Raw genomic sequence first — 23,923 nt, 5'->3', positions numbered from 1 at the left:
AGAGAGAGCTTTTGATAGAAAAGATTTTTCCACCCTCTCTAGGTAGAGGAAGCTTTCCTATAAAAAATTATACTTTTTAGAAGAAAAAAAATCTTTCTTGTTTGAAATTGTCAAAAAAAAACTGTAATTTTTTTTCTCACCATCACTTTTCTTTATTTGTTCTCACTTTCAAACTTGCCCTTAGGGAGTGGAGGAATTTTTCCCATCATTTTTTTTTGCATTAGAGCAACCATTCACTATGACACATCTCATTTCATGGCTCCCTAAGGAATTTTTCCCATCATTTTTTTTGCATTAGAGCAACCATTCACTATGCCACATATCATTTCATGGTATGCTGCAACAAGAGCTTCTATATTCATTTTCATGCTACACAAACACGTGAGAATTTTTCATTTAAAAAGTTATCAAAACTTTTCATATGCATTTCTTTTCCTATGAAAAAATTTATTGCTTCCAAATGCGCCCTTAAAAGCATTTAAGATATATAAAATAAAATGAAGAGCTGAAAATAAACTCGAAGCACTTTGTTTGGGAGACCGTTTCCGCACCGGTCACTAACAATTAGGGGTCGGCCAATTTTTTTCCCATCACCGTGGGTGTCCAAGCCAACGGTCTCGATGACAGGCTTGACACAGTAATATAACTTCCATCTGATCGTGCTAAATTTTTTGAATCTAGGGTGAGATTGGTCATTTGATTCGTTGGCTCCTCACAAACCCTAGAATTTCACAGACTCTATAAATAATCTCTCTCTCTCTCTCTCTCTCTCGCCTAGGGTTTTCCGTTTGTTGCTTGTCCATCTGGCTCCCCCTCTTTTCGTCTACTTTGTCTTCTGTTTCTTGGTTCTCTTTGGTGTTCAAAGTTATGATGATTCCGTGATGGTGGGTTTCTCGGTGATGAGAAGAAGATGACGAGTCTGATTATACTGCGATGTCATTCGAGGCATTTGTCTGAGAGGAACCACCTCCCTTCCCTTTCTCTCCTATTCCCATTCCGATCCTTCCCACTCTGTAACCTTAATTCACTTTTCTCTGTTATTTGTTTTCTTTTCTGATGATTCTATGCATTCATATGTTTTCTGATTTCTTCTTGTAATAGTTGCATTTGTTTTGCAGGCTCTGTTGTTCGACAGAGTTGATATCTATGTTTTTAACAAGTAGTTACCGCAAAAGAAAACAGATTTGTTTGGTTTTCAATGAGTAACTCTTTTCTGCAAGTGAGGAAGTTGTAGATTTCAATTCATACTCTTGGTGTTTCCTTATTATCTGTATTATTCTCCGGTTCTTGTTATTTCCTTAATATCAGTATCGTTTTTCGTTCCGGATGGCCTTTAGTGATTTTTTTTGTATGTTTTTTTTGGCTTCTTTTATGCTAAATGGACGTGCATTACGGGCTCACCGTTGTTGGGTTTTTCCATTATATCTCAAAACATGAAGAAAACTAAGCTGCCTTTGGTTCCCATGTTTTTTCTATATCTTTTTCCCGGAAATTTGGTTGTTTTACTTTCTGTTTGGTATACACGGGTTCCCCTGAACATGGCGTACTTTGTTTTCTTTGTCAATAGCGTTTCCTTTTTTACCCTCTTGAAGAACATTGTGAATGTGCAAGTTGTGTTTGGCAGCTATTCTATTGTAGTTGCAAGTTCCCAAAGATGTTTCATTGACCATGCTAATACTGATTAGTTGATGAACAGTTTTCTCATGTTCTGAGGGAACTTCGATGCCAGTCGTGTCTAAGGATGTTTTTGTGTCCTTCATTTCTTTCAAATTTAACTAATTTGATTCAGGCCTAGAGAACATTCTAGAAATACTACAGAACATGTTCTTTACCTGTTTTGTATGGTTCTATCATGAAAGTGATATATTGATGGTTAAGCTACCAGATCATTGTATTCCTCTTACTATAGCAGTCATGGGATGTGCAGTTTACCCTTTGGTTGTTTACCCTTTCGTAATTCTTTTGGGATAAACTTCTTTCAAGGAATTGGCATTGTTGAAATATGTGCGGCTTGTATAATTCATTATTATAGGGCCTTTAGACAATGCCTAAACTAAAAGCCATTCCATCAGATTCTGATGGAATGGCATCGGCAGACAACCGTAAGGATGGATCCACAAATGAGTGGCTCACAATATTGCTTGTTTACTGAGTTCATCCTACATGACAATGTTTGTCTCTTTCCTTTTATGAAACTGAGAGATTTCATCTATTTTTTATGAAAGTAATATTTTTTACCTACTCATCAGCACACATTTTCAGTTATATGATAAATGTTGATTGTTGCATTCCTGATGAGAAAAAATCAATGCGTATATTCAATGTTTGGCTTACTAGCCCACTGCAATCTTTTTTTGGGTATTGGTGTCAAATGGTCCCACCTAAATCAGTGGTGTAAATTCTTGCTGTCAATATTGGAACTGATGACTGGAAGTGTCGAGCATGAAATGATCTATCTACTCTCTTCCTTTTTGGCGTTAACTCTTTCACAACTACTTTTTACATGGTAAGAGTAGGATAAAATAAATGTTAATGATGCCAGTGATATTATCCTACAAACTGAATTACAATGTTGACTCTTAACTCTGCTTAATGTCTGATTGCCTACTTTGAAATTGCATTTGTGAACATTTTCTCTAACAATTATGAATTAGTTATTTCTTGGAAAGGATTGAATTGTGAATGTGATAGAAAAGGCACATGGCATATGATGTTATCTTATCCTACACACTGAATTGTGATGTGGACTCAAACTCTGCTTATTATCTGATGCCCTTGTGATTTTCTATCATAAATATTTTATTGGTATGCATGAAATTGTCAGGATATGTCTGGAAGCTATTTCTTGCAGGATAAGTGATAAGTTCCTTGCTTTTCATTATGTTTAAGTTGGTATATGCTGATCTGTTGGTGGGACTTGTTGTGATCTATCACTGCATTGCAAGGAAATGCTAGCTATTTGCAACTTGTTCTTGTGGATATTTCTTTATGCACCATTTATCTTCTTTTTAGCTCACAGTTGACAGTGATTATTTTGCTGTTTCTGAATTGCTGAATGGCTAAAACTGGTGCTGAGATTTTATGGTTGGCTTACCAGCTCATTGCAGGTCATTTTGCATTGGTGTCAAATGGTTCAACCAAAATTCTTTATTTTGTCAAGCATTGTTCAAAAATCTCTATGATGAAAGAATGCAGACGGGCGGTCAGAATCTGATGCCATGTTGATTGTCTGCAAATTACATACTTGATGACTGAGAGATTTAGAAAATACCACTTGATTAAAAAGACACCCTTGGCAGGTTTTATTTTTTTACAATCATAAGTTCGAGTTCTTCTTTTTCCTTTTCAGTTGGTTATGAATGTCTTGCAGTGATGAAGATCTTTTATATATGTCTGGACATCTGACTCTAGAATGATTATATAAAGATTATTCTGAGCTTGCATAAGAAATGAAGTCCTGACTCCTGCCTCAGTAGTGTGTTTGGTCTTAATTTTGACTTTTTAGCTTCATTTATCTCTGATGGATATCAAACTGAAATTACTTTTTATTAAAAATCAAAATTAATGGAATGAATTTTCTGTTTGCTTTTAGACATTATGAAAATCTCCAAATTTAAAACTTGAAGTTACTGCTGCTGTTAATATGAAACATGACATTGTATTCTGTTATCAACTTTTTAACCTGACTTTCTTGTTTTTGCCTTGTAAAAGATATATGCGTTTAACACTTACTGCTCATGAATATGATAATGTGTGTTGCGTGCTCCTGCTCGCACGCCTGTGTGGGGGTGCTGTTAGGGACATCTATCAACAGAGATTTCTGGTTGCTACATCAGGCCCCCTTTCTTTTGAAGCCAAAGGTGATTGTTACGCCAATCACGTTGGGAATGTATTACCGAGTCTAGAAGGTGACGTTTGGAAACTATTACCATATTTCAAAAAAAGAAATATGTTGGAAATATGTTTATCTATTGCGGTTTGATTATTGGAAATATGTTCTTGTGTGTTAGTGCAAATGATTGTGATTTATTGTTACAAACATGAGGAACACAATATAGTATTGAAACGAGATGGCTGAACTTTCAGCTCATCTTCTGGCACTTTGAAAAGTGTTTTTACGTTCTCAAAAAGTGATGGAAGATGCGATCCATTTTTCAAGTGCGCTGAATATGGTTTTTTTTAGTTCGAGGAAAAAAAATTAATCAATCAGTAAGATTTTAGGCAACCGGCCTAATGGGCCAAGCAGGCTGCCATGGGCTGGGTTTGGGCAAGATTTTAGGCCCAGGCCCATTAGGTACTGGGCTGGTCTGGGGTTGATTTATTAATTTTTTAATAATATAAACATTTTTAAAAATTAACTGTTACAAAACTTGAATAGCTATTATTATTTACCTAATTAATTGCATGAGAACTTGCTATTTGTTAATTATTACTGTTTACCTAATTAATGGCACTAATTAAAAATTAATTGCATGAGAACTTGCTATTGTATGATTAACTCATAATTTCAGTCAATCCTTTATACATTTTATGATTGGGCCAGGCTGGCCCGCTTCATATTGGCCTTTTGGGTCAATGGGCCGGGCTATGGGTTTCTCTTCAAACTTGAGCCCATTAAGAACTTGGCCACAAGCGGGTTGGTTAGTAAACTGGCTGGGCTGTTGACCGAGCTGGCCCAGTCAGCAGCCCGGTCAGCCCGATCCATTAGTGTGCTGGGCCTGCCCGATGTCATAGCCAAGTCATGTCTTCGAATCCCCAGCGGTTCCTGATCTGGAATACATCCATCCATGGGGTCAGTTTGTGTGTTATTAGCAATGATTGTGATGTAAATTTGTTGGATTTGGGTTGGGTCTGAGTATTGTCATCTCATTTTTACTTCTTTATGGTATTAAGGGGAAAATATAGGCTACCCTCGATGGGTTTCAAATCCCCAGTTGGTTCTCACATCTGACCTCATGGATGTATTCAATATGGTAGGAAGAGTATTTTTTTATGTTATGATTTTTTGAGGATTAAAAATTGTGTACATTCATACAATATTATAAGCCATTGATTTTTTATTCTTTAAAATTTTTGATATGCAGATAAAAAAATTCATGGATGGTAAGGTTGGTTTTTACTAAAAAAAATACGTAGATCACATCTGGAATGAATCTTGAAAAATTAAACATAAAAACTAGGGAGTTGAAACAACTTGTTTCTTTTAGTAAATAAGTTAGCTTTGAAACAATGTATTTCTTTTGTGTAAATAAGGTGGTTGAGGCTTGGCTCATTTAGCTTGCCTCACCACAAGAATGAGCCATGATCGAACACTTTAGGCTTCTAGATTACAGCAAATGGATAACTGTCCTTTTTTTTCTTCAACACATGATTGTTGGCCAGGTTGTTTGCGGTTTTGGTTAAGGCAATTTTTTGTTGACTTGGTTTATTTTTTGGATAACTGAATAAAGAAAAAATTACCTCTTTTTACCATCTTCATTGGCCTAAAACCTTAGGTGTCCCCTGCCCACCGAAGAGTACAGCCAGTTTGGCCTTGCAGCAAATAGAGATGCAAATTTTTTATTTATTTATAACCCGAAGAAACCACACTCGGCACGACTCTATCAACTACCTGGATGGACAGGTTTTGCCGACCAAACAGTCTGAGCAATTTGTTGGGAAGACAGGAGTCTCGCTTAAAAATTGGAAGGTGCACGGAAAACCGCAGCCCGGGGCACCGAGACTTGGTTAGTACCCCACAGTGCCTATGTTGGACTTCCGCTTATGCAAGGGTGAAGGGAGTAGCGCCCACTGGATTCAAACCCTGACTGGTGGTGTGCAGCCAAGGCTTGCTCAGAACATCATCTCCTCTTGTTCGTGCTAGAGTGTTTCCCTTGCCTATCATTTGGCGGATAAAAGCAAACATATGTTGGAGCTTAATCTCCATCGAGTATTGATTATGACGAGCGTCACTTCCTTGTGCAAGCCAACGTCCAGCATAGGCCCTCAAAGTGAGGGTTCGAGCCTCAAAGTGTTACACCTCTGAGCTGATGATCGTAGGTATGGCAAGCTGAGCCAGTGCGATGAAGTCTTGGTGCCGGGTGTTGTTTCTTCAGGTTATAAATCCAAAAATAAATAAATAAATAACTGAGCAAGTTTGAGCTTGACTCGTGCTTGTGTCACAAAAGTGACTTCACAATTTCACAAGCGTCAACAAAAAGTTGGGTTAAGGTTTACATGCAAAGCTACACCATTACGAGGTTGAAGGCCAATAGCGGGGATTTTTCTTGCCGCTATTACTTTATTTCTCACTGCTATTGGCTTACAACGGTGATATATTTTTTTGTTGATAAGTCATCGTTAAGAAATGACCTTTGTTAACCAATAATGATGACATTTATAGGTCAATCGTTAAAGGTGACTTAACATTAACAAAGAAACTCAATAAAACTGAGAACACTAATAACGGTAAGGTAGCCTATAATGGTAAAGTTGTTTTAATGATGAAATAACGTATAATGACTAGATTTTATCTCACCATTATAGGCTATAATAGAAAGAATTAACTCGCCATTATAGGCTATAAGGACGAGACAGGGTTATCGTCTATAATGCGAGATAAGGATCTTATGGTTATACGCCATAAACCTAAAAAAAAAATCAAAATTTTGTTAATCGATTATTTAACCATTATTTATTTATACCTAACAGTTACACTCTAAAAAAATGAACCATTATTTATTTATACCTAACAAAAAACAATATAGGAATCAATGGATTTTAAATAGCATCCATCAAACAAACAATAGAAATGATGATTATCTTTGTTCTTGAAAAATGTCAGAACACTATTTCCCATTTGATCAATTATGCACCACATTGCGCCTCTCTTCTCACCTGTTATGTATCCCTAATGAAAGTTCAAAATATTTAGCACCATAATATTCAACCACAAGCGTCAAACGAAAAATATTAAATCTAGAAAGCAACCGCAATTCTATATATGTGTCAAGGCAGTTTGCTGTGAATAAATCTAATACTGGATTTTAAATCGAGATCAGTTGCTTTAACAACTCAAGCAATTGAATAACAACAAAATCATAATTATAGCGTATCTTGTCAGCCTCGAAATAGGTTCCGGGTGCAAAAAAGGGAGAGATTTGTGAGTACCCACAAAGAAACCAAACTTAAAGTCATGATATTTGAACTTCTGAAATGAAACCAATATCAGAAACCGTCAGATTACCTAAGGATGGCAACTTAATGAGAAGAACAAAAATGAAAAAGAGAACAAAAATGTTAACGTTAAACCCTAAATTTGTAATAAATGTGAACTTACTCAATTTTTAGTAAGCACCACAAAACAAGCATGAAAAACAACAAATCACCACAATGCAAGATAACCAAAGCCCCAAAATCCATCGTGTTTTAACATTAGTTTTTGAGCTAGGGTTTTCTTTGGACTTTGATCTAGGTTTTGACATAGGGTGTTGTTGAAGAAAGAGAGAGAAAGGGACACACCATTTTTAGGCTAAGGACTCTGCAACTCCCCCTTTTTCCTCTCCCAACCCCTTCTCTTGATGATAGGTTCGCATCCATCACGTTGTTCTTATCCATGAGGTCGTCTTCCTCCGGTTTGAAGTCCAATGCTTCGACAAAATAGGAGAGGAGGCGAGAAGCCTCATAGAGATAAAAAGGGTCTATCATACCCTTTTTATAGACACCATTCTATAACGATGATATAATTGTCATTGTTGTAGAGTAAAACCCTATAACGACATGACTCAGCTCTTGCTGTTATTGATCTATTCAAGTCACCGTTATTGATGAAGCTAATCGCGATGACATTCATGATCGTAGTAAAGTAATATCGGCAAAATTCATGGCTCACCATTATTGATGAAGCTAATAGAGAGAACAAAAATCTTGATGTTATTGCTTAATCAATAGCGGCATGATTTTTTCTCACTGAAAAAGAGTCGTCGCTATTGACCCTCATCCCTATAGTGGTCACTCTATAACGGCGATAATTATCTCGCCGTTATAGATGAAGCTAATAGCGGCATAAAAAATCTCACTGTTATAGATGAAGCTAATAGCGGCATAAAAAATATCACCGTTATTGAAGCAAAAATCTCATTGTTATTGCTTTATCAATAGCGACAAGATTTTTTCTCATTGAAAAAGTGTCATCGTTATTGACTCTCATCCTTGTAGTAGTCACTCTATGACGACATAATTGTTACTGTTATAGAGTAAAACCTTTAATGGCGAGATGTGTGCAGGGGCAATGCATTCCACGAGATATTCAGCTTATTGTTATTGCACTACAAGAAAAATGCTAATTAGCGACAGATAGTAGCGACGGCATTTTCCGTAGCCAATTAGCGACGGCTTAGCGACCGTCACTAATCCGTCGCTACGTTTCGTGATATTCACAGATGTAGCGATGGAAAATGGTCCGTCGCTACGTAGCGACGGATAAGTTTTGTCGCAACAACATGCTGCGGTTAGCGACGGATGGGGCGACGGTATTTTTCCGTCGCTACTTAGCGACGCTGTGAGCGACAGACATATTCCGTCGCTAAGAAGTTGTATATATTTACATCGGCTTAGCGACGAAATAATTCTGTCGCCAATCCGTCGCTACTTTTCGCGTAAATCTGATCAGAACCCTTTTCCCTCTTTTCCTGTTTCCTCTCTCCCGCCCTCCCCACGCAGCCCGACGCCTTCCTCCGCCGCCCCGTCGCCTGCCGCTCCGCGTTCCGCCCGAGCCGTCGCCCCGCCGACCGACCGTCGCCTCGCCGGAGACAGGTTCGCCCGCCCTACGCGTTTCAAGCAGAGGATAAACCCCCTGCCTTTCCGGCATGGGGGGTCGACCCCCTGCCATGCTTTCCGGCATGGGGGGTTGACCCCCTGCCGGAAAGGCAGGGGGTTTAACCCCCTCTCGTGCTTTCCGGCATGGGAGGTTGACCCCCTGCCGTGCTTTCCGGCATGGATGGTTGACCCCCTGCCGTGCTTTCCGGCATGGGGGGTTGACCCCCTACCGGAAAGGCAGGGGGTTAAACCCCCCGCCGTGCCGGAAAGGCAGGGGGGTCGACCCCCTGCCGTGTCGTAAAGGGATGACGGCACGGCAGGGGGGGTCGACCCCCTGCCGGAAACGCAGGTGGTTTAACCCCCTGCCGTGCTTTCCGACATGGGGAGTTGACCCCCTGCCGTGCCGGAAAGGCAGGGGGTAGACCCCCTGTCGTGATGTATATCTGTTAATACATCTGGAAAGTATCGCAATCTTCTTAGAATCTCTATGCCGAACAATCTTGAGGATGAACCTTCCGTTTTAGTTGTGCCTGCTTTAAATGCATTCTTTTGACGTTGGAACAGATGATCGCTAGGTAGAAATCAACGATGGCACTCAAACCAGCAAGGCTTCCTTCCATGCCTCAATCTAAAAGCTTTGGAATCCCCCATGCAGTACGGACAAGCCAACCTCCCATGTGTGCTCTAACCAGATAACATATCATATGCAGGAAAGTCACTGATTGTCCATAGAACAACGACCTTCATGTTGAAATTTTGTTTTTTGTGGGCATCATACGTGGTAACACCGTCATCCCACAGTACTTTTAGTTCATCAATCAATGGCCTTAGATATACATCAAGATTTTGGCCAGGTGAGGTCGGACCAGGGATCAACAGAGACAAGAAAAGATTTGGATGTTTCATACACAAGCTTGGTGGAAGGTTATATGGAGTTACAAATACTAGCCAGCATGAGTATGTAGTTGATCTACCCCAAAATGGATTAAATCCATCTGTACATAGACCGAGTCTCACATTTCGCACTTCCATTGCGAAGTTCTGATGAGTACGATCAAAGTGCTTCCAAGCTTCAGCGTCAACAGGATGCGTGATCTTGTTTTCATCGTGTCCAACTTTATTTGCATGCCATCTCATGTGTTTAGCTGTCCTTGAAGACATATACAATTGCTGCAATCTAGGAGTGATAGGAAAGTAGCGGAGCGACTTGTATGAAACTTTTTTTGATCTCGTGCTACCATTGCCTCTTGTCTTTGGCTTGAACCGAGGATGCTCACATGACGGGCATGATATGTCGTTTTCCTGATCCTTGAAATACAATATGCAGTGATTTGGACAAGCATTAATCTTTTTGTAACCCATATCTAGAGCGTTGACCATAACTTTCACACGATAGAAATTTTGTGGCAATTTCTTATCTTTGGGCAACATACTCTTCACAATCATGCACAAACGGTCAAAACATGATTGAGTCAAATTATACTCGGACTTCAAATTCATTAGTTGAAGAACTGCAGACAAGATAGTGTGACTCTCGCAACCGTTCCAAAGTGGCTCATCAGTATCTCTAAGTAAATCATAAAATCTACTAGCTGCATCGTTTAGTGATTCTTCATCTACGGCAGTTCTTACATCACTAGAACTCATAGCAGAACCCAGTTTTGTTCCTGCGGCATCAAATATCAAATCCGTATATGGATTATCGTGCACCACATTCACCCGTGCATCAAAATCATTTCTAAATTCTTCTCCATGAAACATCCAGTTCTGATAATCACTCACAAAACCCTTCCTGTATAGGTGATGTCTAACGCTATGAGGTTCTACAAATCGATTATTCTTACAAATCTTGCAGGGACACCTAATCTGACCTGTAGGATCCACTGTACTGATACTTGCCGTTGCAAATTCAATAAAACTGTCAACACCATCCATATATTCATGCGATAACTCATTGTCCACTATTCTACGGTACATCCATTCATGGTTTGCAGTCATTCTGTCGTATGATGTTACGAATAGTATCCTAACGAATTAAAAAAAAAACGATCAGAATGCTACGATGAAGAAAATATCAAATTTATCATGCAATATACTATGTCAAACAATAACAAGAATTTTGATGCATGCATTGATAACTTAATATTTTCATGTGCAAACTATTAATGACACGATACAATCATTTGAAGCATGCTTTTATTATAAAATTTCACATGGAAGTCAAAATCAAATTGAAAGTAACTACATGCAAGCATGGATACAATTACATCAAACATTGCAATACATCATAATCATTCATACCAAACAAATGGAAAACATGTACCTGCAGCAAACACACTTCAATATCTCACTAACTACTACCATGCTTAGCATGGACTCCGTACTCCAAAAATAAGAACACTTCCATATTCATACATTAAAATCATGCTCAGCATGATCTCCGAACTCCAACAAAGCAACCCTAAATATCAACAACTAAGTGAGTGTGTGAACAATAAAGTATTACATCTAATAAATTAAATAACATGTGATACGCTTGCATCACTTACTCACCACGGGTATTTACCCGATTTGCATTGTTTTTGTCATTTACTTACCACAGGTGGCTGAGCACGAGTTGGTTTCATTGAAAAATCTGCAAAAAAAATGCAGTTTTAAAAAAAAGTCGCCACAAAAAAAAGGAAGCTGTTCCGGCAAGGGGTCGACTCCCTTGCTGTTCCGGTAGAGGGTCGACCCCCTTACGGAACATAGGGGGTTAACTGACCCCCAGCCTTTCCGCCAGTGAGTCGACCCCCTACCGGGGTCGACCTGCCGGAAAGGCAGGGGGTTGACCCCCTGTCTGTTCCGGCAAGGGGTTAACCCTCTGCCGGAAAGGCAAAGGGTCGACCCCCATGCCGGAAATGCAAGGGTTAAACCCCTCCGTTTCTGGCACGACAGAGGGTTAAACCCCAGCCTTTACGGCAGGGGGTTTAACCCCTGCTGGAAACGCAGGGGGTTAAACCCCCTGCCATGCCGTAAAGGCAGGGGGTTAAACCCCCTGCCTTTCCGGCATGGGGGGTCGACCCCCTGCGAGAAAGGCAGGGGGTTTAAACCCCCTGCCGTGCCGTCATCCCTTTACGGCACGGCAGGGGGTCGACCCCCCTGCCTTTCTGGCACGGCAGGGGGTCAACCCCCCATGCCGAAAAGCACGACAGGGGGTTAAACCCCCTGCCTTTCCCGCAGGGGGGTTTAAACCCCCTGCCGTGCCGTCATCCCTTTACGGCACGGCAGGGGGTCGACCCCCTGCCTTTCTTGCACGGCAGGGGGTCAACCCCTCATGCCGGAAAGCACGGCAGGGGGTTAAACCCCCTGCCTTTCCCGCAGGGGGTTAAACCACCTGCGTTTCCGGCAGGGGGTCAACCCCTCCTGCCGGAAACGCAGGGGGTTAAACCCCCTGCCGTGCCGTCATCCCTTTACGGCACGGCAGGGGGTCGACCCCCCTGCCTTTCCGGCACGACAGGGGGTTTAACCCCCTGCCTTTCCGGCAGGGGGTCAACCCCCCATGCCGGAAAGCACGGTAGGGGGTCAACCCCCCATGTCGGAAAGCACGGCAGGGGGTTAAACCCCCTGGCTTTCCGGTAGGGGGTCAACCCACCATGCCGAAAAGGCAGGGGGTTTATCCCCTGCTTGAAACGCGTAGGGCGGGCAAACCTGTCTTCGACGAGGCGATGGTCGGTCGGCGGGGCGACGGCTCGGGCGGAACGCGGGGCGGCAGGCGACGGGGCGGCGGGCGGCGGAGGAAGGCGTCGGGCTGCGTAGGGAGGGCGGGAGAGAGGAAACAGGAAAAGAGAGAAAAGGGTTCTGATCAGATTTATGCGAAAAGTAGCGACGGATTGGCGACGGAATTATTTCGTCGCTAAGCCGACGTAAATATATACAACTTCTTAGCGACAGAATATGTTTGTCGCTCACGGCGTCGCTAAGTAGCGACGAAAAAATACCGTCGCCCCATCCGTCGCTAACCGCAGCATGTTGTTGCGACAAAACTTATCTGTCGCTAAGCCGTCGCTACGTAGCGACGACTTAGCGACGGACCATTTTCCATCGCTACATCTGTGAATATCACGAAACGTAGCGACGGATTAGTGACGGTCGCTAAGCCGTCGCTAATTGGCGACAGAAAAATACCGTTGCTACTATCCGTCGCTAATTAGCATTTTTCTTGTAGTGGTGGTCGTGAGGCTCCACCCGGTTTTTTTCTACCCTTCGGCAAGGGTTCCTCGTCATAAAAAAAAAAGACAGTATGAGCCATGCCTTTGGGTTCCTTAAGGGAGGATAAAAGAATCTTGATCTCAGTTTGTCTATCCAATGGAGGGTTCAAATGATTATGAAAGGGCACGGACAAGGGTTTTGCTCATCTGGTAGGGACGACTCATGAATATCACTTAACTAGGGCTGTCAATGATCAGTATCCGACCTGACCTGACCTGACCTGACCTGATCCTAATTTGAGTAATATTCAAGTCGGGTTTGGGTTATGATTTTTGTATCCTGACACAACTTTAATAGAGTATTTTATATGTATTTTCGCTGGGAATAATCTCCTTAAATTACAAATATGAGTGAGATTTCGTTTTCTTGACCATACAAAACCTGAACCGTACAACTAGTTATTTGGACAAGTATAGGTACATGTTGATGGAACAGATATCCAACTTGTTGACAACCCTACACCTAACTTGAGGGATATCATGAGCTAGAAATCAAGGGGTGTGTTCCTTGCCATGAGGCTGAAGATGAGTGTACTCTTTCTTGCGGAACAGGGACTGGAGCTTTTGCATCGATGAGCTCATGAGTGAGTGAGGTGATATTCTTGATTATAAAAGAAAAAAAAATTGGGCCATATGTATTTGTTGGATTCTTTCGTGGAACCATCTTAACTATGAAGCAGGTTATATGTCCCCCCCCCTCCCCCAAGACGGTCGTTAGCCACAGTGCATATTCGGGGTCCCAATGAGCGCCACATATATAAGCGATCGGGACTCGTATCCCCGTGTGTGTCAGCATCATTTAGCATCGTAATCCGGTGCGATTGCAAAGACATAAGTACCCTTTCTTGTCATTCTTGCCATGAAACGACGGTTCAGGAAGATGACAAAAATGTCCTCCATTCAAAAAAAGGGAAACGACGGTTGGAGATCCTCCATCATGAAAAGTGAAACGCTGGTTCGAGAATGATGTTAACTCTTTAAAGTCCAAATGTTCATTTTTCGCCTTAATCAGTAAACTTTTGCACCATCTGTTGTAACAGAAGCTCCCTTTGACGATGCAAACTTTGCCATCGTCTCCTGCTATTAAACCCTCCTTTGCCATCGTCTGCTGCCACCGAACCCTCCTTTGTCATCGTCTACTGTTGTTGGAGCATCCTTTAACGTCATCTGCTGCCACTGAAGCACCTTTTGCAGTTGTCTGCTTCCGCCGGAGTATCCTTTGCCGTCGTCTACTACCATCGGAGCATCCTTTGTCGTCGTCTGCGCAGTGGGAGCATCGTTGCCACCATCTGCTGTGTCTACCTTCCGAGTGTTTCTCCTCCATTGTCGAATTACCAAGGTTTCGTTATGCAAACATATCGATTTGTAAATATGAATGCTAAATCTTACAACTGGTTTTACTATTCATGCTAAATAACACATATTTTCATACTCAAACAAATCGATTTGTACTTATCCACCTTCTGGTCGTCAAAAAATAGTTAGCACGATTTGTTCTTATGAAGGCCAAACATTTCAACGATGTGTATTTATGAAGGCTAAATGTCTACAATGATTTGTACATTTAAAGCATGAACGATTTATACATTTAAATCGGCAGCGATTTGTACTTTCGATGCAACGACGATTTATATGTTTGAAGTAGTAATGATTTAATGAAATTACCATGATTTATACTTGAGTTTGATTAATCGTACAATAATGTTTACGTATGAAGCCAAACGTTACAACAATATGTACTTATGAAGGTTGCGATTTATACAACGATTTGTAAGTTTGAAGCAACAACGATTTATACCTTTAAAGCAGTAGTGATGTGTATTTATGAAGTTACCTTAATTTGTACTTAAGTTTACTAAATCTTATAATGATGTTTACATAAGCCAAATATTGTGATGATTTGTATTGTTGGTGATTGTTTAACGAATGAGATAATTAATATTATTATATACTTGGGGAAGCGGTTGTAACATATAATGATGCAATTATATTTATGTGTTGTGCAGGTTAGCAATGTCTAAAGCTCGTCAGACAAGAAATCCCCATCCGTTCTATGGGATGAATATTAGAGAAGTTATCTGTCAGTCCCATCTAAATGAGCCTTATGAAAGATACCAAAATATAATGAAGATTGAGAATGATAAAGACAGGGACAAAGCATTGAAATTGTATTATGCGGAGGATTATCCATTAGATATTGAAACTGAAGACCAAAGGAAGAATGAGGAAGAACTAAAGATGAAGAAGAAGGATGACGAAAAAAAGCAAAAGCAAAGGAAGAAGGAGGATAATGAAAAGCAAAGGCAAAGAAAGAAGGCAAAGGAGAGAGAAAGACAAAGAAGAGGAAAAGACAATTGAAGAATAAGGAGGAGGAGGAAGAGAAGAAAAGACAAAAGATGATCCAGGAGTATTTAGCATAACGAAAGAGGATAGGGCAAATGAAGGAGGCAGAGGAGAGGGAAAAGCAAAAAAAGAATAAGGAGGAGAGGGAAAAACAATTGAAGAAGAATAAGGAGGAAGAGAAGGAAAGTCAAATGATGAAGATGGAATTAAAAAAGCAAAGAAAGAAGCATCAGGATGAGGAAAAGAACGAAAGGCAACGTTAGGAGAAGGAGGACGAGGAAGAGAAGAAAAGGCAAAGGAGGACGAGGAAGACAAGAAAAGAGAAAGGAAGAAGCAAGAGGATAAAGAGAATGAAAGGAAAAGGAAAAAGCAGGAGGAAGAGAAGGAAAGGAAAACGAAAAAGCAAGAGGAAGAAGAGAAGGAAAAGGAAAGGAAAAAGCAGGAGGAGGAAGAGAAGTTAAGGGAAAGAAAAAAGCAGGAGGAGAAAGAGAAGGAAATGAAAAGGAAGGAATAAATTGAAAAGCAGAGTAGGGAGGCGAAGAAGCGAAGGAAGGAAGAAGTAGAAAAGCAGCAGGAGGCGGCGAAGCAACAAGAAAAGTCGAGGATGGAGGGAGGGGATGAAGTGGAGAAAATTCTGACCAAGGTACGTAAATTGATCTAGTCTGTCATGATTTACTGTGATATGTATTACTATGATAGTGATTACTATGTATAGCGATTAATGTGATATGTATTATTATGTATAGCGATTACTATGATAAGTATTATTATATATAGCGATTACTGTGATAGCGATTACTATGTATAACAATTACTGTGTACAGCTACGTGTAGAAGTACAAATGAGACTAATTTATAATTGATACGAATAATATACTATTTTGTGTTACAGGGAGGGCAGAAGAGAAGTAGAGCACGAGGTGAAAAACTCGAAGGTCGGTATCAGTGGCCTGTAGTTCTGTCATAGTATGGACAACTGAGTGAATATTAGAAAGATCGAATATGAAATATGCACTTCGGCGGCCTTATGGACCAACATTTTTTTAAAACATGTTGGAATTTCATGACCCACCTGGTAAATAAGTGAAATCATTAGACGAACACATTCCAATTTGATTCTTTTGAGATCACAATGACCCTAGAAGATGTAGCACGGATTACTGGCCTTAAGTGCCATAAAAGTGTTGTCCTATTACGGGATTCAAACTATAACGCCAGGAAAAAGTGTACGGCCTTTCTAGGAATGTCGATGGACGACTGGAGTCATTATATTTTTGGTGGAGGCAATTCCACATCGATGAAATTTTCTTATTTCTGTAATAAATGAGAAGGTCGGTCTGCTATATATGCATCTGAAAGAGCTGACCAAGAGTTGCACAACTTTCTTCTTTATTTTTTTGGTATTACTTTATTTTTGATTGTTTTGGTTCGAGAATAAGTTACTTGTGGCTGCAGTTCCTGGAAGACTTAGATGAAGTCGACAACTATGCATGGGGTAATACTATGCTCACACACTTGTACAGTCAACTTTACCGTGTGAGTAAGGGTACGAAAACCATCGGAGGGTTTTGGCCATTTGTTCAGGTATTTGTTTATTACATATTTAGTACTTGTAGACTAAGCTTGTTGAAAGTTGTAATTTTACTAATATATTGTTTTTGTAGGCCTGGGCATGAGAGCATATTATCTCATTGCATCCTCAATGTGGCCCTATGATTTGTGGTTTTCTAAAAATCGGTCGGTGGGCTGGAATAAATGTCAAGGAGGATCATGCTAATTTCATTTTAAATGGTCTGCAACTAAATGAGGTAAATGGTTTAAAATCGTTTATAATTGTTTCAGCATTTATCATTCAATAGTATAAATCATTGAAATGTTTAGCATTACTAAGTAATCATCGCTGCACGATTTTGTCTTCGTTACTACAAATTGTTATCGCTTTAGCATTTATCTTTCAGTACTATAAATCATTGTAATCGTTTGCATTCTTAGTAACAATCGTTGTAATATATTTAGCACTCATTGTTATAAATAATTTTAATATTTAGCATTCATTAGCATAAATAATTGTCTATACCGAAACCATAATCTTTAATTTACAGGTTATGTAGAGACCGTATGGAGATAGGGAGGACGAGGACCAAGAGATTTTTGTTGAGGGTGCGAGACTGTCTCACCGCAATATTTGGTTATTTAGCAATTATGAAGCCGAGTTGCAACATGGCAGTCGAGTTCTCCTACAATCTGACTTGGGACAGTCTATTCCAAAGAAGCCTGTGGAATTCATAAGAACGATGAATAGTGGTGGGGCCAGGAACGTGAATTGGCATGAACACTACAGTGAAGAATTGTATAGCTGAAACAAAGGAGGTGATCGTGCCATAGCGTATGATTATAAAGAACGACAATATGATCCCGACTATTTTAAAAAATATTGAGAACCCATGCATCAAAATCTGAAGATTGAGAATATTGAGAACCCATTTCTTCCTCTTGTCCCCCATCATGTCGCATCCTAGCATATACAACACGTCCTTTGTCTCCCTCCGACTACAACAACGATTACCTTAGTAACAATATGCAATGAGGAGCGAACACAGCTAAGAAAAGAGGATGTAGTCTTTGGCACAAGGTTAGAGTTGTTGGAGAGGGAGAATAAGGACTTACGAAAGGAGGTTAGCAATTTGGAGAGACAAATGTGGTCACTGGTAGAGATGATGACCAGTGTTTATAATAAGATCGAGGGAACCAAGAGGCCACCGTGGAAAGAGTCTCCACCAATTAAACGAAAGAAACAATTTATATGTCTTGATTCTCAATCAGACTCGTCAAGTGCCACTGAATAAATGATAGCGATTCTTTTTAACCCAATAATTATTTATTGTAATTGTATAATTCTTTGTTCTAATTCTATAATTAATTTTTGTAATGTGACATTCTTTAATTCTTTAATTCTTTTTTTTAATAAGTGTAATACACAAGTGCCACTGAACAGATCATTGTAAGGTTCGACCTTCATAAATAAAAGTGATCATATTTGTTTTTTATAAGAGATCACGATTGGCTTGCAACCAGTTGCATATAAGATATCGCGATTTGTTTTTTATATAAGGTGTTCTATAACGATCTGTACAACCATCCCACCTAAACCCATTAACTAATCGAACCAAATCTATTTGAATATCCTATTGCAATTTTCCTTCACGACCTTTATCCTAGAGAATGATACATTCCATCGTGATTTACCCAATGACATTAAAAAATGACAGAAAAGAAAAAATAAACAAATCGATACGATGTTTAGACTTAGTTAAGAACAAATACAATTAACTTCACTGTTACAGACATCATTATGTATATCACTCTGGGACAATATCTGGTATAGCGATTTAGATACAATAGATGTACAACGATTTGTCTTATCGCGAATTACACAATGACATAAAACAAAAAGTAGAAAGAAAAAATTGTTGAAGGTTATAGTGTTACTAATATATTGTTTTTGTAGGCCTGGGTGTGGGAGCATATTGTCGTGTTGTGGCATTAGTGTGGCCCTGCGATTTGTGGTTTTCTAAAGATCAGCTGGTGGGCTACAATTAATGTAAAACATGATAATGCTAAGTTTATTTTAGATGGTTTGCAATCAAATGAGGTAAATGGTTTAAAATCGTTTACAAACAATTCAACATTTATCATTCAATAGTATAAATCGTTGAACAATGTCTCATTCTTAAGTAATCATCATTGCAGGATTTTGTCTTTGTTACTACAAATCATTATCGCTTTAGCATTTATCGTTTAGTACTGTAAATCGTTGTAATCGTTTGCATTCTTAAGTAATGATCATTGCAGGAATTTGTCTTCAATAGTACAAATCATTATCGTTTTAGCATTTATCTTTTAGTACTGTAAATTGTTATAATCGTTAGCATTCTTAAGTAATGATCATTGCAGGATTTTGTATTCCTTAGTACAAATCGTTATCGATTTAGCATTTAACTTTCAGTATTGTAAATCGTCGTACTCGTTTTCAGTAACAATCATAGCAAGATATTGTATTCCTTAGTACAAATCATTATCGCTTTATCATTTAACTTTCAATACTGCAAATCGTTGTAATCGTTTGCATTCTTAAGTAATGATCATTGCAAGATTTTGTATTCCTTAGTATAAATTGTTAGCGCTTTAGCATTTAACTTCCAGTACTGTAAATCGTTATAATCCTTTGCATTCATAAGTTATGATCTTTGCATGAATTAAGAAAATAGACATTATCACCATCATAAACCCATGTCCAAATATTTATGTGCTTCGAAAGAGACATCATCATCAGCATCAACACCTTCAGTTTACGCAGTGGCCTTCGCTAGTTACTGCAAACGATTGAAGACAAATCTATCTACCAATGGAGGTCCTTATTTGTTTGCAATATTTTTATCCATGAAGTATATTGGCAGCAGATAACGATATGGATTCCATCAGCCAAAGAAGATACAATTCAACATGACTAGCATATTTGTCTTGAAGTATATCAAAGATTAGTCAAATATTTTTCAACTGAAACGTATGATTTGCGAACGATTGAGGGTCTGACAGTAGGAATAGATCAAATAGATGGTCATCAACACCCACCTGTCTATCCTGCAGAATATTTGTGCTTGCTTCGATATGGCGGCAAAATTTGAGGATGATTATGGTTGTTATATTCTGCGTAAGCTTCGATATATTTCATGACAAATACGTCACAATTGTATGTGTCATGAATATATCGATGTATCAACAGAAGATAACCATTGTAATCATCATCAAAGATAATACAGATCTTGTGGCATGGCATGAAACAACTACAATATCAACATCAAATACCATCCATCAAGCACATGTAGAAGGAACACAAAAGAACAAATAAGAAAGAAAACTACAAGGAAAAAGAAGAAGGCGGAGTAGAAGAAAGAAGAAGAAGAAACAACGTTGCCGTAGACAATAAAGAGTAAGAGAGGCTAAATAGATTAGGGTTTAGACCTGAACAACGGGTCGGGTTGGGTCACTGTAGTAACTAAACCCATCACACAGATCGATACATTGTTAAGACTAGATAAAGTAAAATAATGCTATCGTGGTTTGCCTGATACGTCCTATCGACTTTGACTGGTTTTGTAAAAGGCAGATAAAAGGATGTTTTTCATTTAATTAATATGCAATGCAATTAATTTGTGTGTGGTATTTGAAAATGGGTTGTAGGTGAAAGGACATTTTCTTTATATATAAATGACACGTCGCACAAGTTCAGGAGGGTGTCGCTTCACTTTGCTTCGTGATTAAGTAACAGATGAAACGACGATTCCTAAAGAAATGACATGTTCTTGAAGCGAACATATAACCTGCTTTGTCGCAAAGGGGGTATCGATGTCAAGGAAGGAGACAACGATAGGTACACATCCAATGATGTCAAGGAAGAAGACGATGACAGCTACACGTCCAGCGATGGCGGCGATGAAGATGATCACAACTATACGACCAATAATGGCGATTCAGGCGTATATTGTCTAAACCTCGTGACTAGTTTCTTCAACGTTTGCCTCTTTTATGGAGTTTGTCTAAAGCGAACAATTTCAATGTCGTTTACTGAATATTCTACTGATGTCAGTGGAACATCCATAAATAAAGGTGGGCTTAAATGCTGCAAAGAGCTCCAAGAGAACATCAATCCGCTGCAGGATGAATTCGCAGAAGGGAACACTATCAATAATTTTGTTCGTATGAAACCACTATCAGTTATAGATTTATGTATGCCATGGGTATATATGTTAACACATTCATATTTTTTACAAACAGACTATATCTGATTTTGTCAGGTATATTAAAAGCAACACAACAAGCAAAACTACACGCATCGTTAACCCTTATTTCATGGTATATTGATTCTCTTTTATGTTTATTTTGTTTTTTGCTTTACTCTTGTTGCTTCATATTTCAACACTACTATTATCAGTGTTTCATTCAATAGAGTATCGCCCATTGATTGCCATACTCCATTGGATTTCAAGATGAACTACTATACTGGGGTAACGATGATCATTGCAGAGACTTTTGGTCAAGTGAAAAAGTAAGTGAACAAAGCTCTTGTTCAAGGTTGAGGTATAATAGTCCTAACATGATTTATACGATCGATTTCTAAGATATTATATCGATTCACAGATATTGATTCCTACACTCTGGCGAACTGCTGATCATTGGATCTTATACGTGATGGATATACGGGAAAAACAACTATGGTGTTATAACTCAATAGACTTTCACACTGGTGTACAACGTGACAATATGCATTTGGTAAGTTTCTGTCTATAAGTGTATTGTATCTTTTACGGTGGCCTATAGTTTACTTTACTCTAGATTAACCACATGAGGGATTCTTAAAAGACGTTTTGGGTGTTAAAATTGGCGAGTAAACCTTGCTCTGTGCAGACCATGCTCCTTTATAAAATAATGGCATCGATTGTGGCATATTTATAATAAAGTATATTGAAGCAATATGAAATAGACGAGAACCTGATTTCGATGTTGTATGTTCTTTATTATCCTCTGTTATTGGGGACTCAATTTATATGTTGGTGTCACATTACATTTTTGTTGCAGGATAATATACCTGGATTCCACACAGAACTATGCCAACAATTGACTGAGTTTGTAATTACAAAAGAGAACAAAAATCAACTACGAAGAGTACTTACAAGGCAACGAACAACGAGCCACCCCCCCCCCCCAGGCGGAGCACAGGGTTAATATGATGTACAAAGATTTTTACAGCTTTCATAGACTGTGTATACCAATTGTTTTATACAAATTTTGTAAGACTATTCTAACATATTTTGTAGACTGTATATACAAATTTCGTAAAACTGTGTTTACAAATTATGTAAATTTCTCTGGGTTGAAATAAAATTTCAATTTTACTAAACACGTGAATAAGTTGGACCCTTATTTCTTACATATATAGACAACTACTCTCTGTACATGTATCTCTACTTGCAATTTGGGAAATCTGAAGTCTTTCATGCCATTATTGTAGTTTCCAAAAGAAGAATGCATTATGCCTCAGTATACCATGCATTTATATATGTCTGAAAAGATTTACACACACATTCATAAATAACTGAAATGATTTACACAAAGAATGACTAAAGAGATTAGCGATGTGTACGGTGGATAAATCAGGGTAATGTTCGGCATTCGTTAATAAAAATCGTATAAGTGATTGGCGTTGTGTACTGTTAAGAAATCGTTGTAATGCTCACCCTCCGTAAATGAAAATCGTAAAGCGATTACCGTTGTGTACAGTGAACAAAGCCTTATAATGTTCACCCTTCGTAATTGAAAATCCTATAATTGATTTGTGTTATGTACAGTGGGAATGAGTTGTTTTCTGTTACGTGAAATTCTATAAGTGTAGCACACAAATGTCACTGAACAAATCATTGTAATGATCGGCCTTCGTAAATTTAAATCGAACAAGCATTTATATATGTCTAAAAAGATTTTCACACACATTCATAAAATACTGAAATGATTTGCACAAACAATGACCAAAGAGATTAGCGATGTGTACGGTGAATAAATCAGAGCAATGTTCACCATTCGTTAATGAAAATCATATAAGTGATTAGCGTTGTGTACTATTAAGAAATCGTTGTAATGCTCACCCTCTATAAATGAAAATCGTAAAGCGATTACTGTTGTTTATAGTGAACAGAGCCTTGTAATGTTTTTCCTTCGTAATTGAAAATCCTATAATCGATTTGTGTTGTGTACAGTGGGAACAAGTTGTTTTCTGTTACATAAAATTCTATAAGTGTAGCACACAAATGTCACTAAACAAATCGTTGTAATGATCGACCTTCGTAAATTTAAATTGAACAAGCGTTTATGTATGTTTGAAAAGATTTGCACACACATTCATAAAATGCTGAAACGATTTTGCACAAACAATAACCAAAGAGATTAACGATGTGTACGGTGAACAAATCGGGCCAATGTTCGTCATTCGTTAATGAAAATCGTATAAATGATTAGCGTTGTGTGCTGTTAAGAAATCGTTGTAATGCCCACCCTCCGTAAATGAAAATCGTAACGCGATTATCGTTGTGTATGCCCTTCGTAATTGAAAATCCTATAATCGATCAGGTTTTAGGGTTTAGGTTTTACAGTTAGGGTTAGGGTTATGGTTTAGGTATTAGGTTTTAGGGTTTAGGGTTTAGGTAGCAGGGTTTAGGGTTTATGTGGTAGGGTTTAGGGCTTAGTGTTTAGTGTTTAGGGTTTAGGGTTTAGGATTTAGGATTTAGGTAGTAGGGTTTAGGGCTTACTGTTTAGGGTTTAGGGTTTAGTGTTTAGGGTATAGGGTTTATGGTGTACGGTTTAGGGTGTAAGATTTAAGGTTTATGGTTTATGGTTTAAGTTTTAGGGCTTAGGGTTTATGGTGTAAGGTTTAGGGTTTACGGTTTAGGGTTTAGGGCTTAATGTTTAGTGTTTAGGGTTTA

At 38.9% G+C, this 23,923-nt stretch overlaps 3 non-coding genes across 3 annotated transcripts; all 3 read left to right on the top strand.

Annotated features, from left to right (window-relative positions):
* Positions 1 to 891: 891 nt before the first annotated feature.
* LOC149846164 (small nucleolar RNA SNOR75) lies at positions 892 to 962 on the top strand. The gene has a single exon (XR_016430683.1). It is a non-coding gene; the product is annotated as a small nucleolar RNA SNOR75 (small nucleolar RNA).
* Positions 963 to 1,644: 682 nt separating this feature from the next.
* Positions 1,645 to 1,719, top strand: LOC149846163 (small nucleolar RNA snoR53Y). The gene has a single exon (XR_016430678.1). It is a non-coding gene; the product is annotated as a small nucleolar RNA snoR53Y (small nucleolar RNA).
* Positions 1,720 to 2,699: 980 nt separating this feature from the next.
* Positions 2,700 to 2,777, top strand: LOC149846162 (small nucleolar RNA R16). The gene has a single exon (XR_016430656.1). It is a non-coding gene; the product is annotated as a small nucleolar RNA R16 (small nucleolar RNA).
* The last annotated feature ends 21,146 nt before the right edge of the window (positions 2,778 to 23,923 follow it).

The sequence above is a fragment of the Nuphar pumila genome, chromosome 2 (assembly GCF_984573655.1).
Source record: "Nuphar pumila chromosome 2, dmNupPumi1.hap1.1, whole genome shotgun sequence".
NCBI classification, from domain to species: domain Eukaryota; kingdom Viridiplantae; phylum Streptophyta; class Magnoliopsida; order Nymphaeales; family Nymphaeaceae; genus Nuphar; species Nuphar pumila.
The sequence above is the reverse complement of the archived record's forward strand: the minus strand, read 5'-3'. Positions and strand labels throughout refer to the sequence as shown.